This window comes from Thermobia domestica, chromosome 6, assembly GCF_964235325.1.
Source record: "Thermobia domestica chromosome 6, izTheDome1.hap1.1, whole genome shotgun sequence".
NCBI classification, from domain to species: Eukaryota; Metazoa; Arthropoda; class Insecta; order Zygentoma; family Lepismatidae; genus Thermobia; species Thermobia domestica.
The window spans coordinates 16,737,163-16,752,932 of record NC_137459.1 but is presented as its reverse complement, the minus strand read 5'-3'; the positions used below and the strand labels follow the sequence as shown (position 1 = coordinate 16,752,932).

Genomic DNA, 15,770 nt, shown 5'->3' with positions numbered 1-15,770 from the left:
GTGACTCATCATCGCTCAGGACATGGCACTAGAAGTATAAACGTGAAATTGAGAGAGAATACTCCTTTTGTCACAAATGGAAGGGATAAGGAAGGATTATTGGAAACATGTGTCCAAAGAAGGGTAAAGGATTTTTTTTTTTTTTCAAGAAAGGTGTATCTCAAGAATTCATAACGTTGGAGAAATGAAACTCGGTATATAACTCTTCATTACAAGTAAGGTTACACTAGTTTAAGCGTCTTCGAAAATTTCGCTCCTAGAAGAAAAGGGGAACATTTATGAAATACTAAAATTTCCTTTTGTTTAATCAGAAAGTGTCAAATATAAGGATTCGTTTAAGTCTGAGATTTGTTTATTCGGTATAGCTGTAGAATTTTAACTAACAATAAGGAAACACGTATTTCAGTGTTCCTGAAACCCCCGTTCCTAAAGGGAAAAGAAGGGCAATTTTAATAATATTAAAATTTCCCTTTATGTAGTCACAAACTGCTGAATGCGAGGTTTTGCTTAAGTTGGAGATGTAAAATTCGTTATAAAAATAACATAACACGTGTTTCAGTGTTTTAATAAATTTCACTTCTTTCTATACTATTGAAAATTCTCTTTATTATTTACAACGGGGAACGTGGGGATTCACTTAAGTTAGAAATGTGAAATTTGGTGTATAAATTCTTAACCCTCTTCTTGACAATGTATCCTTTGGGATACGTATTTTTTTGAACATTTTTCGTTCCTTGACTACCTATTTTGGCAATGCATCCTATGGGATACATTACATCACAGCCTTGTCTAAATAAAACATGTAACTAAAATGTGCAATTATCTATTATTTTATAATGGCACGGAAGTCGCATCCAGTATTTTTTCTGAGCAACAGAAGTCTCCTTGCCAAGAAAAGGGTTAAATAGAAATAATGAAAGTCTGTTTCAACCTTTTCGAAAATTCCGTTTCTATAAGAGAAAAGAGGGGTCATTTATATAATATCTAAATTGTCCTTTCTTTGTCAAGAAAGTGCCCAGTGTGGGGATTTGTTTAAGTTAAAGTTGTGAAATTCAGTTCATAAACTCTTAATTAAGAATAAGAGAAAACGTGTTTCAGCAGATACGCTCCTAAAGGAGGAGAGAAGAAGGACAATTTATATAATAGTAAAAGTTACTTTTATTTATTCACAAAGTGGCGACTGTGAGGGATTCGCATTTATCACATTTGTTATAAAACCTCTCAATTAAAAATAGGGGAACACACATTTCAGCATTTTCGAAAATTCCTCTTCTGAAAGGAAAAAAGGTCAATGTGTACTATTATGTGAAAAAGCTAAAGGAATTCAATCATAGGCGCCTAGGTCATTCTAATATATTAGCTATAAATGTAAGATTGGGACAGAAAACTTACTTTGTTACAAGAGCAATACATAAGAAATGGTTTTGTTTAGAAATACATATTATCTAGAAATACACTTCCATTGAAATAAATATCCTATGCGGAAGGGCATTGAAATACATCCCATAAACCTATTCTCCTCGTGCGAAGAACAGGCATTTTAGCTATTAATGTTCAAATTATTTAGCAATAATGTTCAAATTATTTAGCAATAATAATAATAATTTGAACAGTTTTGAAACTAAGCAATTCTTCTATCGAAGTAGTAAGTAAATGCGCCTCTTCCTTTAGATATGTTGGTTTTAAGAAACAAAACATTGAGAAAGTTTCTTACATACATTTTTTTTTGAATTCAGGAATGTTTTTGTTTGCTTGTTTGTAAATCAGAATAGTTGTAATCCTATTTGTACAATATACCTAAATATATACCTTCTGAAAACCAAAGTTGAATGTTAAAACTTCCATCCAGTGTGTATTATACAGGGTTTGTCCAAGAAGTAATGAGACTGGCCGCTGCGTAGCGCTCTAGTCGCCACTAGAACGCTCTCAATGGGTGGTATCGGTGGTGGGGGTCTTACCTCGCGGCATTCGCTTTTGAGCAGTAAGAGAATGAAGATCGATAGTTAAGCAAAGCGTGTTTTTCATTTTGATCACGAGACAAAAAGCGAAAATTGGAGATTACGATAGAGCAGCGATACGCCATCAAATTGTGCCTTCAGTTGGGCAAAACTGCTTCAGAGACTCTTGCCTTGATCGAGCAGGCCTACGGACATGTTGAAAGCCCAGATTTTTCGCTGGCATAAGGACTTCAAAGACGGGCGGGAGACAATTGAAGACAAAGATCGATTTGGACGCCCTTCGACGAGTTCTTCGGATGAAAAGGTGTCATAGGTTACAGAACTCTTGGACTCTGACTCTTGGACTTCGAGATTAATAGAGGAAGAGCTTAACATGCAAGTCAACGATACACAACATTGTAACCAAGAATCTGAATATGAGAAAAGTTTGTACAAAATTGGTACCAAAAGTGTTGAGTGATGAACAAAACAATGACTAGTTGACGTGTGCGGTGAAATAGTGGAGGTTGTGAAAGGTAAAGCAGACTTTTTCCTGTTCCCCAAAGTGAAAACCACCCTAAAATGTCACCGTTCTGATGACGTTGCCGCGATCCAGAAGGCCGTCACCAAATCTTTAAAGGGCACTTCGGAAGCTGACTTCCAGGGAGCGTATGAATCATGGAAATCGCGTTGGCAGTGGTGCATCGACACCCAAGGGGACTGTTTTGAAGAATTTTGAGAAGTTGTTAAAATCGGATGAATAAATTCCTGTTTATAGACAGTCTCATTACTTCTTGGACAAACCCTGTACTTAGTTTAATATTTTCTATTTCAGTGAAAATTGAGGAAAGGTTTTCAAAATTGTTTGTAAGGGCTTAAGCCTCTTGTGAAAAACTGGTGACGCCATTTGCATGTATGTTAGTGAGCACTATTGGCAAAAAGTAAATTGTTTGTTTTCTGACTCATGTTATTCCTTTTAATTCTATACTTAGTGCAGCTGCATGGATTGATTTTTAGAGTATGGATGCATGTAATTATAATGATCTGATTAGCTATTACTTTTTCTTTATTTGCAGAACCTCTTTACATGTTGCTGATACCTAACACTGAACGTGTATCTCCACAGTGACATTTCGATACATATCCTCCTCTCTATCCTGATATATATACCCTATCCTATAAGGAAGAACGTGAAGATGGGTCTTACTAGGATCAGTTTCTGTATGTGGGTGTTCATATCCTTCACAAGACTGAGCAGTGGTTAATGGTTACATACTGAAATCATACTTGTCAACTATTTGTAACAACCAACAGAAAAGTATCCAAACCTATCACTAGATGTCAGGGTTATCTTCATTTACAGAATTTTGTGACAATGTCTATTTTTTAGTGGCTTTTTTTTTGTAAATTAATTTCTTATTCTGTGCAACATTTTTTTAAAAAATAATTAATTGATCATATAGTATAATGTTTTGGCTAACATTGGCATGAGCAGAAACCCTATTTAAATTTTGAGTTTTTAAAGGTTATTTTTATAGAACGAAGTTGCTCAGAATTATTTTAATTGTTTAGTGATACGTCCTTGAAATGAAATGAAATGGAATGGAATTTATAGTTTAAGAGGCATAATCACTGCGAAATTAAAAATACCACTAATTTTAGAATAATTATGTGATATATTCAAATAGATAAAAGATAATCGAAATGTGGAACAAGAGCGCGCTAGACAATATTATTCTGCATGAAGTACCGTTATCACGCAAGAGTCACTTAGCACTTTTCCGTTTGCAGCCATTTATAAACACGAAAATAAATGCCGATTTTCTAAATGACTGGAAATCGAAAGCAGATAAGTGAGTAGTGATAACGGTATCTCATGTAAAATAATATTTTCTAGCGAGCTCTTGTTTCACATTTCGATTATCTTTTATCTACTTGAATATATCACATAATTACTGTAAAATTAGCGGTATTTTAATTTCGCCGTGATGTATGTGTCTTAACGCCCTACAATTATGCCCTTTGGTTTAGGAGAAGGGTGATTTATGGAAGTAAGCGATTAGAAAATAATTGGTGGAATGATAATATGGGAGGAAACCAGAGATGAACGATCTACCACTGAGCCACCGTACCCCAAATATGCCTTTGGTTCCTAGTTTGGCTAACATAAATGTTTGGCATTAAATTTTCTGAGGACTTTAACCTAGCATAAGTAATTAATGTATAACTAAAATCCATAGACAACGCTATTGGAATTAACAAGCTGATGTATATAAACGCATAAAAAATGTTGTTCCACGATAATCTACTAATATGAGTGCGAATCTTGAATAAAGGTTCTTCTTCATTGATTTTCAAGGAAATCTTTGTTAAAATTGTTTTGTTCAAGATCTCCAAATTTAGTGACCCATAACTCCGTAATCAAAAGCTTACACATCGTAATATTTTACAAGCTTGTATAACAGGTCAATTTTTACTACCATGCTAAGTTTGATCTATATCGAATGAATTCGATTGATAATTTTTTGTTGTTGTTCTTTTCGAAAATATGAAACTGCAAATTTGATGGTCAGTAACTCGGGAATTAAAAGCCTTCTGAAAACAATATTTTAGAAGCTTGTATAGCAGCTCAAAGTCTATCGGCATACCGTGTTTGATATGGATCGAATGATTTCTGGTGAATTTGTACTAGTTATAATGTTATAGTCCTTGTTTTTGTTTCTTTTTTTTTCAGAATAAAATCAGTGAAGACGAAAAATTAACAAATGCTTTTTTTCTGGCGGTACGCAACGGTTAGTAAGTACCGGGACTTTTTATGAAGTGAAAATGCAAATTCTCTTGCCATTTTGTCACTTTTTACATTTATGAAATGAAAATTGAATTTGAATCGAATTCAAGAGTACAACAACAGTATATTCTATACATTTTAAAAGGTACTACAATGAATAATCGGCAGCACATGCTAATTTATTGAAGTTCTTCAGATTTTGTCGCTTGACTTCACAGTTGTTAAGTGAAAGAGTTACAGTTTGTGGTTTCCGGAAGTATCTTTAGAAAAATATAGTCCTGGGCTTAATATTTCCTCTAAAACTAACTTTGACCACAATTTGAATATTTTCCAGTGAATGTGAAATAACAGTAACTTGATTTACAAAAGATTTCCCAAAACAACTGAGAGAGTGGTAAAAGAAGAAAAATATGTGTCTTAATTAATAATTAAAGTTATCATTCTTCTTAAATTGAATGCAAGTCTCCCAGCGTTCCTGCTATTCTTGAACGTCTTCTGGAATTATGTTTGTGGCATGCTGTCTAAGAACCTTCTGACAAGCTCTTATGAGTTGTTGATCACTCTCAAATTTTGTTCCACGTAACTGCTTTAAAAAAAAACGCAAATATACAAAAGTCACATGCTGACAAATCTGTACTATATAAAGGTTGTGGCATTACAATGACATTCATTTCCTGAAAGTAATAAATAATGGACTAGCCGTATGTGGCCTGGCGCTATCATGGTGCAACGCACAATTGGTTTTCATATCTGATTCTTTTCGTGCCATAAGATTATTCAATATCTGCTGTACGTTCTATCGTCCTGTAATTGTAAAGTGTCTGTATTTCCACATGATATCACTTTTAATGCTGATATTTACGACTGTTACAGTAATTGCATCCTTTTTCTGTGCAGGATTAGAGCGGGGGATTCACAATTGTTAATAAACTCTTTGAACAACCTATATACTGCTTATTTTCTTCGGACTTTTTGTTTGTAAGCTTTCTGCAGAAGACTTCTGTGTCAAATAGGGAACTAAACTTAATGGAAGCCTCGTTCTTTCTTCACATCCATTTCATCGTGATAGTATAAGCTCTTGTAGAGGGTACAGAAAACAACGCTCAGTCTAGTTCATTTAACTATCAAAATGCGCGTGATACACACCTGTCCTCTGTTTGTATAGCTACTAGAATAACTGGTCCACACATTGAAAAACGTGTCAATCTTATATGCAGTGTTATCAATCGTCGATATGGAGTTTCTCAGTTGTTTTGGAACGACTTTTGTAGGTTACCCCTTCTTGTACACAAAATATTATTCTGATGTTCATCTGTCTACTAGAACCGCGTCTCCTACAATTTAACCCTAGCAAATTTGTAGAGCCATGGCTACTCAAAGGTCGTCATTCTGCAGTTGATACCAAAAGAAAGAAACAATCTGAAGGTATATCGGACGATATATTTAAAGTGAGCAAGCTACTATAATAACTTATTCACAATGTGTATTGGCACATATTTTTTACTTTAATTAAGTAATGTGCTCATATCCTATATATACACACAGGACTGACCCTAGACAATTTGCCGCCCTGTGAGTTGAGTTGATTTTGAGTTTAACGTCCCTTTCAGCTATATGAGACGGGACCTACTAGCTAACGTGGAATCCGAACCACATGAGCTTCCCCCGCCCCGTGCAATAGCATCATTTCCACCCCCTTTCTCCAGAAAGAACGAATCTTAAAAGCCTCGATTTTAAGTATGCTACCCCATGATGAACAACGAAGGGCAGGAAAAAAGTACTCGCACTCAGAAAGGCCTAAACACTACAAATACAATCTGGTTGGGTGTTTTTTCTTTAAATAATAATCTACATACATGCAGAGGAAAAATGGGAATCCTTTTTATAGAATTCAATATCGAGCTTCAATCTCAATATATCAATTTGCAATTCCAGTGCAACTAGCTCTTTTATCTTTATTTCTTGATTTTCCTTATACATCTGTTACAATTACGAAAAAAAAAACTTATTTCTACCTTTAATGATAAAGAACTTGTTTGTGACAAAGACAAGACAAGTTTTCGTATCGAAACTGTGATAACTAACTAAATGGAACAGGTGCTCGCTACTGTTCGAGAATTGAGTTCTTGTACTTGAGAACAATCATGCAATTCATGCTGGCATTTGTTTAACTATTTACTTTAGCACTGTCCGTGTGACCTTAAACTAATGCGACCTAAACATGGTTTATGAGTGTAGTATTAAAATAGAAGGTCAGCTTAGTAAATTTAACTACCATCATTATGAAGTCTGTTTCCAACAACAAATATTTATTCTAAATAATATAGTTATGACATATTTTGCCGCCCCATGCATGTGTTGCACATATGGTAGAGCCGTCCCAGTATACACAGTACAATAGAGGTGATGCAATTTCAATGAAAATTTTTACCAGTACGTTCATTTGTAACGAGTTGAAATGGGACTATCGCGGCACTTACGCTCTGTAGTTACAGAGAAAGTATGATAAATGAGTTGTTTTTGAGTTTAACGTCCCTTTCAGCAGCGAGGCTATATGAGACAGGACCTACTGATTAACGTGGAATCCGAACCACATGAGCTTCCGCCAGGAATCGAACCCGGATCTCCCATGCCAAAGGCACGTATGCTAACCGCTTAGCCACGGAGTACAAGTATGATGAATGTTTATGTAAGAATGTATGGGATGAAATGAAAAAAGCACACGGACACAATGTTGTTCATAAAATACTCACAACACCTGGGATACAATCAGATATTCTTCGTTCGAGTGATCCGCGGTCTATAACCGAGTGATCCATTGTGCTCTCTATTTGAAATCAGTACATGTGTCTATTTTACAATCGGGGCTCAAGCTTACTATTCTCAAAATGGCTCGTGCTCACAAATTTGAATGAGGCTCACGCTACGTCAGACTCGCGCCCAGAAACTTGTTGGGGCTCTCGCTTGCTCGGACTCACGCTCTTACTTATAAGACTTGTGCTCACACGTACTCGTCCTTAAACTACTGAGCTTGAGATTGATTGAACCCAAGAACTGGAGTCGCGAATTTGAACATGTATCAGCTTTGTAAAATGATAATGTCATTTTCGAACCGTTAGAATTACCACAATGATTGTGCCCCCGCATCCTGTAAAAATAACCATGGTTACTTCTGTATTGATTTTCTTACGCGGCAAAGTAGCTGCAGGTCTTAACACGTATGTGTGTGTATTTTCGAAGCTGAGCTGGTGCTAGAAGGCTACGGTGGCTCATCAGTGGTGCCCGACGCTGGTCTAGTGGCTAGCACGTGTGCCTTTGGTGCACCGGGTCCCGGGTTCGATACCCGGTGGGTGAGCCTTTGGAATTTGAACTGTCATCGATGTTTCTGTGTTCGTGTCCCTGTCATTCTAGGTTACTGGTAAAGCAAGCTAAACAAGTACAAAGCGAGAAAAATTAGGTAAAAACTAGTAATAAGTAGATAAGCAAGTTAATGAGGCACGTTCGATGAATCAGTTATTTTTTTTTTAAAAAAAAAGTGGTAGAGCGTTCACCTCTGGTGCATGGGGTCCCTGGTTCGATCCCAGCTCGCGCCAAGTGAACTTTGTGGTGGATGCACACTGTGTGCGTGGGTCTCCTCGGGGTTCTCCCGTTTCCTCCCACCTTCTACCATTTCATTCATTTCTCATCATCATGGTTTCCTTTAGCCTAGCCGGCATAATCGTGGGGCATAAAACTTAAAGATTACATTTTCTCTTTCTGAGCTGGTGCTAATGATATGCCGAAAGTGGTTGTTTTTCTTTTTTATATAACTTTATCTTTTCTGTTAAATAACACTACACAAACAAGCTAAATTTATCCATCGTGACTAAGAGGTTCTTGCCTTTGAAACGAGAGACCGAATATTCAATCTAGTACACGTGGTTAGAATCGCACGTTAAATGCGAAGTCCATGTCTTCTGTAGCCTCAGTAACAAACAGGAGAAGAAACTTACAGAGTTCAGTGCCATACTATTCTGGAAACATTTCTTCTTCTTTTAATTTGTTTTATTGATATTAATAGTATTAATGAATTCAAACGTAGAGGGACAGTGTTAAAGTGCTGTCACAGTACCAATGTTGCTCCCTAGAATGGCCAACTTGCAAATTCGTAATTGATCGAAAAAGATGATCAAAGTTATAAAAATCAAGTGACTTAGTGATCTGATGCAGGAGTCCCTGGTTTGAACCCAGCTCATGCCAAGTGGCCTTTGTGGGGGACAAACACCGTGTTATCTGATTTTATCGACGTTCTCTCATTTTATTGATTCGACTATAATAATCATGTCTTCATTGGTCTCGGTGCATAAATGTGGGACGTGAAAGTAAAAATTTCATTTCATTTCGAACGTAGATGAAAGTAATATTATATTTTATGCTTAAAAGTGTATCAAGTAACACATATGAGTACTTCAAAACCTGAATCAATGCTTTAAGTTACACACCAAACATCTACCGGATAATAACTTAAGAGATCTGAAAAATATCGTGGTGCTCTAATTTATTTCATTTAAATTTTAGTGTATAAGAGATTTGTTTCTTGCGGATTACTGTTTCACCTTATATTATTATTATTATTATTATTATTATTATTATTATTATTATTATTATTATTATTATTATTATTATTATTATTATTATTATTATTATTATTATTTTATTATTATTATTATTATTATTAAGCATATATTTTGAACAGTACTTGAAATAAGCAATCTAACCTCTTGGTATAGTAAATCCGCCTTTAATATTAATTATGCTAATTCTGACAACAAATACTTTAGCCAAGGCCTAGATATAAACTTTCGCGCCAAGTTTGTTTGCGATGGTTTAAGTCCTTCTAAAATCTTCTGGCAGGCATTACTACAGGGCATGCCCCTTCGTCGGGAAAAGGTTTATAACCGTGGTTCTTAGGGCTTGGTCTTGGGTTCGATTTCCGATGGGAATGCATGTTTCGGATACAAATGCGGGTAGTGCTTCAGATTCCATTTAAAGGATCAGTATAGCTTCATTGTTTAAAAGAGCAGTTTAAATTCTAACTGCAAAACACTGTAAAAGAATATTTTACTCTTTATGAGGTTTATTCAAATTTTCTATGATTATCAAAGTAATATCGAAATCGTTCTATCATTCAGTCTCAGGCTATAAAATATTTTATAGAACGTTAAACCTGCACTGAGAAAAATCCGTTATCCGGACAGCGGTATATTGTACAAATGTACAGAATCCTTATGTTTACTACGGAAATCGGTACGGAGAATTATCCATATGCTACATATTTTCCTCCTTAGATGTTACATCATACCGTTGCAGGATGCCTGATATCTAACAGTCTTCTACATATTACATACGTATCTGTATGTTTCATACGTTAGCTATATGTTATATACGTCCATCTGTAAGTGAGATCCTGACCGCATACATACAGTTCTTTCTTTCATACGGACAGTACGTATAGATGGAACAGTTATACGGAAAGTACGTAAAAAATATACTTTTTCAATTATACGTTTAGTGTTTGTTAAGTTTCAAAAACTACAGGATTTACACATGTAACCTACATTTTTACGTACGCCACATCTGTTTTTTTCCTCAGTGTGACTGTTATGTATACAATAGAGTGCACTTTTTCTCTCTTCACTCCCTAGTCTCTAGTAGCACTATCTAGATCTAGTAACAGTATCTAAAATGTTATTAAATAAATCTAGTAACAAATTCCATGCAGTGAAAGAAATAAAATGTTGCATCAGTGCTGTAAAACTTTCACTAGCAATAGTATGTAATATAAAATATAATTCTACAACTAATAACCGGAATCAATGTCATTAGTTAGAACATGCTAGCTACAATGCATATTTGATTAGTTAACGTTCCAGCGCATTCAATTAAGATCAGTATAGCAAATACGCGAAAAAATTAAAAGAAATAAAAACCGTTCTTCTTTTGTGCGTATTACACTAACGAAAGTTTAAATACTTGTTTAAAAATCAACTCGAACTGTTCTTATATTTAAATCGGAAGTGGATATCCGCCATTTTGAAATGTTTTTAATTTCACAGTTGCGTCGGTAGACTTAGGAGAGCGGTTGTAATGAATAAAAATATAATTCAAATTGGCAAATGTTACTTAAACTGTTATTTTTAAATATGACTACTTTTGTAAAATACTTTTGTTTATAATGAAACATTTAAACTAGTTAAATAGTTTTGACACATGTTTCGTGTCTGATAGTACTGAATAGTGAAAATAAAAGTGAATTTTTATTTATAATTTATCACTCAGGTAACTAAGAAGAATTTATAGATTTACAAATAAAAAATTAAAATTGACATTTAATTATTAGCTTAAATATAGATGTATATTTTAAATTTAGATAAATATTATTTCCTAAATTACATTTTGCATTTCGACGCGCCACCTCCTTTCAGTCATGATTACGGAGCTTATTGTCACCAGATGGCGTTCGTTATCAAGTGCATCAGAACGACAAAAGCTCACATCTCATTTTTCCCGCTCTCCAAATTCGTGATATTGTTTGCCGCTTACAGCGAGATGCAAGTACAATTTCTAAACTGAGTGAAAGCCTTGCACTTGGATCTAACCGGGGTGAAATACTTTGCTGCGCAAAAAGAGAGCCATTCGTAATCGATAATATGAAGGGGTTAGTGCTTTTGCGCAGCCTAGAGTAAGAAGTGACACCCCTTTTCTCGTAATAACAAAGGGGGCGTTACGACGGAAAACACAAAATAACATGGAATTGAGAATTACTACACATGCATATTAGTTTACATGTATTGTTTACATGGAATCAAATCATGTACAGTAATTGTTGTTTCTATTAGCATTGCAATAAATAAAAATTAAGTTTGTCCCGTTCTTCCCCTCTTCAGTGACAACTTTTTGATTTTGCAATCAACACATTTTATTTCACAAACGAAATAAATATTACTGTAATAAATACAAAATATGTTTGAGAAAGAAAAGAAAGTACAATATTTCCCTCGATGGATTATGCAATCAAACACTAAAAAAACACATTATTGTACGGTGTTCATGTATTTAAAAAATGCTTATGTTGCATAACTTTCAGACCAGAATAGTGTATTATACGTTTCTGTTTGATCTCAAAGTAACATCTGTACTTTGATAACGTAATTATGCATTGTGCGGTTACTTCAATGATGGTGTAATTTGGCATATTTCATTTCGTAAATATTATGCAACATTTTTTGTCCTAAGCTTTATGTTTGCGTTCAGGCGCGCATCCAGAAATTCTTGTTCGAAGGACAAAAAAAGGCTTGGGGGAAGGGGGGGAAGGTCCAATACTAGAAGCCACTACGTCTATGTAGTAGAGAACGGCGATAATTTTGTACCTGATAAGTAATTGTAAAGTGTTCCCACCTATATTTTCAGAAAGAAATGATATAGCTTGCTTATTTTTATAAGAGAAGGAGTACAGATGAAGTGGAAGATCAAAATTTCATGCTACATCAATCGTTTCCGTGTTAAACAAGCATAGTTTTAAATTGAGAAAGTGTACAAATATGTATTGAGTTTGGAAATTTTATAGGGGGGTTCGGACCCAGTAAGCCCCTCTTCCCCAGTAGGTGTGCCCCTGACATAACATTATTAAGCTCTTTTATACATGAAGCACTTGTTCATACCCTGTGCGTATTGAGTTCCTATTTAGAGTTTAATAAGAAACATCACTAGAATGTAATGTGGTAAACAAAGTTTACAATTGAATCGGTCATTGTTAAAAGGGGATATATATATTTCATTTTGGAATACATTGTACGTGTATCACCTTTTAACAATGACAGATTCAATTAGCATGTGCAGCTTTGTTAGGAGTATGTGTGATACTGTTAGGGTGTGTCATCGTTAAACAAGAAAGACCAGAAACAATACTACTATATACTAATCTGCGGCTTAACAGTGCTACTTTTTACATATACACAGTACAATTTTCTCGAAAACCACGCATGAGATTTTTCTGTCAAGTATCACATTTTGTTTACCTCGCTGCGATCCATCAAGGGTGCCCAAGAAGTCCCTAACCATTTCTGGGAAGGAGCAGCAGAATTCAAATGAAGTGTGTATAATATCGAAGAAGATAAAATAAGTCAAAGAAACCACAACAGTTAACATGACCGCTCTCAATATCCAAACAGAGTTGACATCTCTCCGCGGTGTAACTGAACACACGCTGCAACATTGCTGGGGTATTAATTGTACGCACCAGTGCCGATATGCGTTCATACAAGTACGCTAATTTCCTAAGCTTCACCTTGTACACCTAACTCTTGATGTGACCCCATACAAAGAAGTCTTAAGGGCATTAGATCAGACGAGCGTGCTGGCCAGAACCGTGGTGAGGCTCGTCCAATCTTGCAATTCCTGTGTTCAGGTGTACTGTGGAGAGATGGCAACTTTGCTTGGATGTGAAGAATGGTCATGTCGAACTTTTGTGATTTCTTTGACTTACGGTGTCTTCTTTGATATTATAAACACTTCATTTTAATTTAAGTTCACTTTCCCAGAAATAGTTACGGTCTTGTTGGATACCCTATTTGCACAACATTACAGTTGAAAATATTAAAATGTAAGGGTTGATCATAATGTCGGGCTATATCTTATTAACCATGCTGCGTACTTTCATGTTGCTCAGTTGATAAAGAAAACCTTGATGAGGACATACTGGAGAATCATTTTCGTCTTAATAGGTAGTGTGGTAATGGTTACACCATCACTTTTCTAGATTTACAAAAATTCATTTTTCTAGATTTTATCAAATACTGCGCATGAGAACTCACACTTAACAATATAATTCTGTTTAGCTCAATGGAATCTATCTCATCTTTGGACATTTTTTGTTATTGTTGAATGCTAATAACGTGAAATTATGTAATGACTCCATATGTAATTAAGTGTAGGAATGTTATTTTGTATGAGTTTCTTCATTTCTGTGTGTGTTGTTTCTTTTCATATGTGTAGTGAAAATTTCACTTATCTTCTGCACTACAGGTTGTAACTTCTTGCACAGTACAAACGAATAAACTTTTAGAGTATTCTATTTTATAGTTTATTTTTACAATTTGTTTTTTCATCTTTTTCTTTTCTTTTTTTTTAGTATTTACCACAAATATTTGAAAAGATTCACAATTTTTAAACTTTTACACAATGAAAATACATTTTAAGTAGTTGTTAATCGGGGTATCCCATTTTGAGAACACAAAATATTATCTCTCCATCTTTTTTTTTTAAATGCAGACTAATCAAATTCAGAAACTAATGAGCTAATAATAGTATTTTGTCATACGTTTATCGTCTCTTTTACTGTAATATAATCACTGTTTACTGTGGTAATAGTATATTCACTGTGATATACCACCACAAAGTTTTATTGTAATAATATATGTTCATTATATAACACTGCTTTATTACGTTTCCAACTACACAGCACAAATAGCGTCGCTGATGACGTTTTACTCAATCAATCAACTGATTACACAGCAAAGACTGTTTTATTTCGCATGTTCATTTTGCAGTAAAACTTTACCGTGCAATTATTATCTTAATGTAGCATAAGCTTTTGCTGATTTTTGAAAATAATACTTCTATCTGTTGAAATTATGGTCACCTTATTTTTAATATTGATATTCCTAGTAGATTTACAGTTACGATAAACAAAGGCATACTACAGACTTGTGAAAAGGGGCAAAATTTGTTTTTGTAAACTGTCTTGTAAAACCTGCCTGAAGACAGGTTTTAAACTACTTACCCGCAACAGATAGTGGGCTGAATAAACCAGTACAACAGGTTCTCTGTGGCAAGTTTTTTTTATTTTATTTTTATTTTTAGATATAAGAAAACCTGAATACTAACCAACTGGAACGAAGGACTAAAATGAGCATTGTGACACCCTACATAGTTCAATTCACAAATTATGGTTTCATTATACGCATCAAAATCTCTTTCATTAATCGATTTCCCTAACTTGCTCAGTTACGTAACTGCTTTCGTCAGTGGATTATCTACACAAGACATAGAGACCTGACAGAAAACAGAACAAGTTTTTAGCTTCGGCGACATGCTACTTTGGATGAGAAGAGTTGGTTTGCTTTTAGTCTTCCAAATCATGCTATGCATAAGCACGGAAAGTCTTACAGAACGACTATGGCCACCCGTCTGTCTGTCGACGAGTGTGAGTGTAAAATATAGCACGAAATTTGAATGCAGGGCCGGCTCTACCATATGTGCAACACGTGCATTTGCACAGGGCGGCAAAATTTGTCATAACTATATTATTTAAAATAAATATTTCTTGTTGGAAACAGACTTCGTGATGATGGTAGTTAAATTAACTAAGCTGACCTATTTGAATTCTACATTCATAAATCATATTTAGGTCGCATTAGTTTAAGGTCACATGGACAGTGCTAAAGCAAATGGTCAAACAAATCCCAGCATGAATTACTTGATTGTTGTTAGATGCAAGAACTCAATTCTCGAACAGTATCGAATATCTGTTCCATTTAGTTAACTATTGTCAGTTTTGATATGAAAACTAGTCTTGTCTTTGTCACAAACAAGTTCCTTATCATTGAAGGTAAAAACAAGTTGTTTTTTTTTTTCAAAAAAATTAACATATGTAGAAGAAAAATCAAGAAATAAAGGAGCTAGTTGCACTGGAATTGCAAACTGATTTATTCAGATTGAAATTTGATATTGAATTCTATATGAAGCATTACCATCTTTCCTCAGCAGGTGTGTTTGCTTTATTTTTCACTAACATAAAAGATTATTATTTAAAGAAAAAACAGACACAACGATATTGTATTTGCAGTGTTTAGGCCTTTCCGGGTGCGAGTGCTGTATCCCTTCCCTTCGTTGTTCATGATGGGGTAGCATAGCTACTTAAATTCGTGGCTTTTAAGATTTGTTTTTTCCGGAGAATAGTAGGGAGCGGCAAATAATGCCAATTCATGGGACAGCAAATTACCTAG

At 34.8% G+C, this 15,770-nt stretch overlaps 1 protein-coding gene across 5 annotated transcripts in view; it reads left to right on the top strand.

The window, feature by feature from the left end:
* Nucleotides 1–14,586, top strand: part of LOC145687854 (dnaJ homolog subfamily C member 25 homolog) — a 315,599-nt gene extending 301,013 nt beyond the window's left edge. For all 5 annotated transcript variants that reach the window (XR_014131802.1, XR_014131799.1, XR_014131801.1 and 2 more), the window contains one exon: nt 3,014–14,586. The gene's annotated coding sequence lies outside the window, so the exon portion shown is untranslated. The remainder of the gene's footprint in view (nt 1–3,013) is intronic.
* The last annotated feature ends 1,184 nt before the right edge of the window (nt 14,587–15,770 follow it).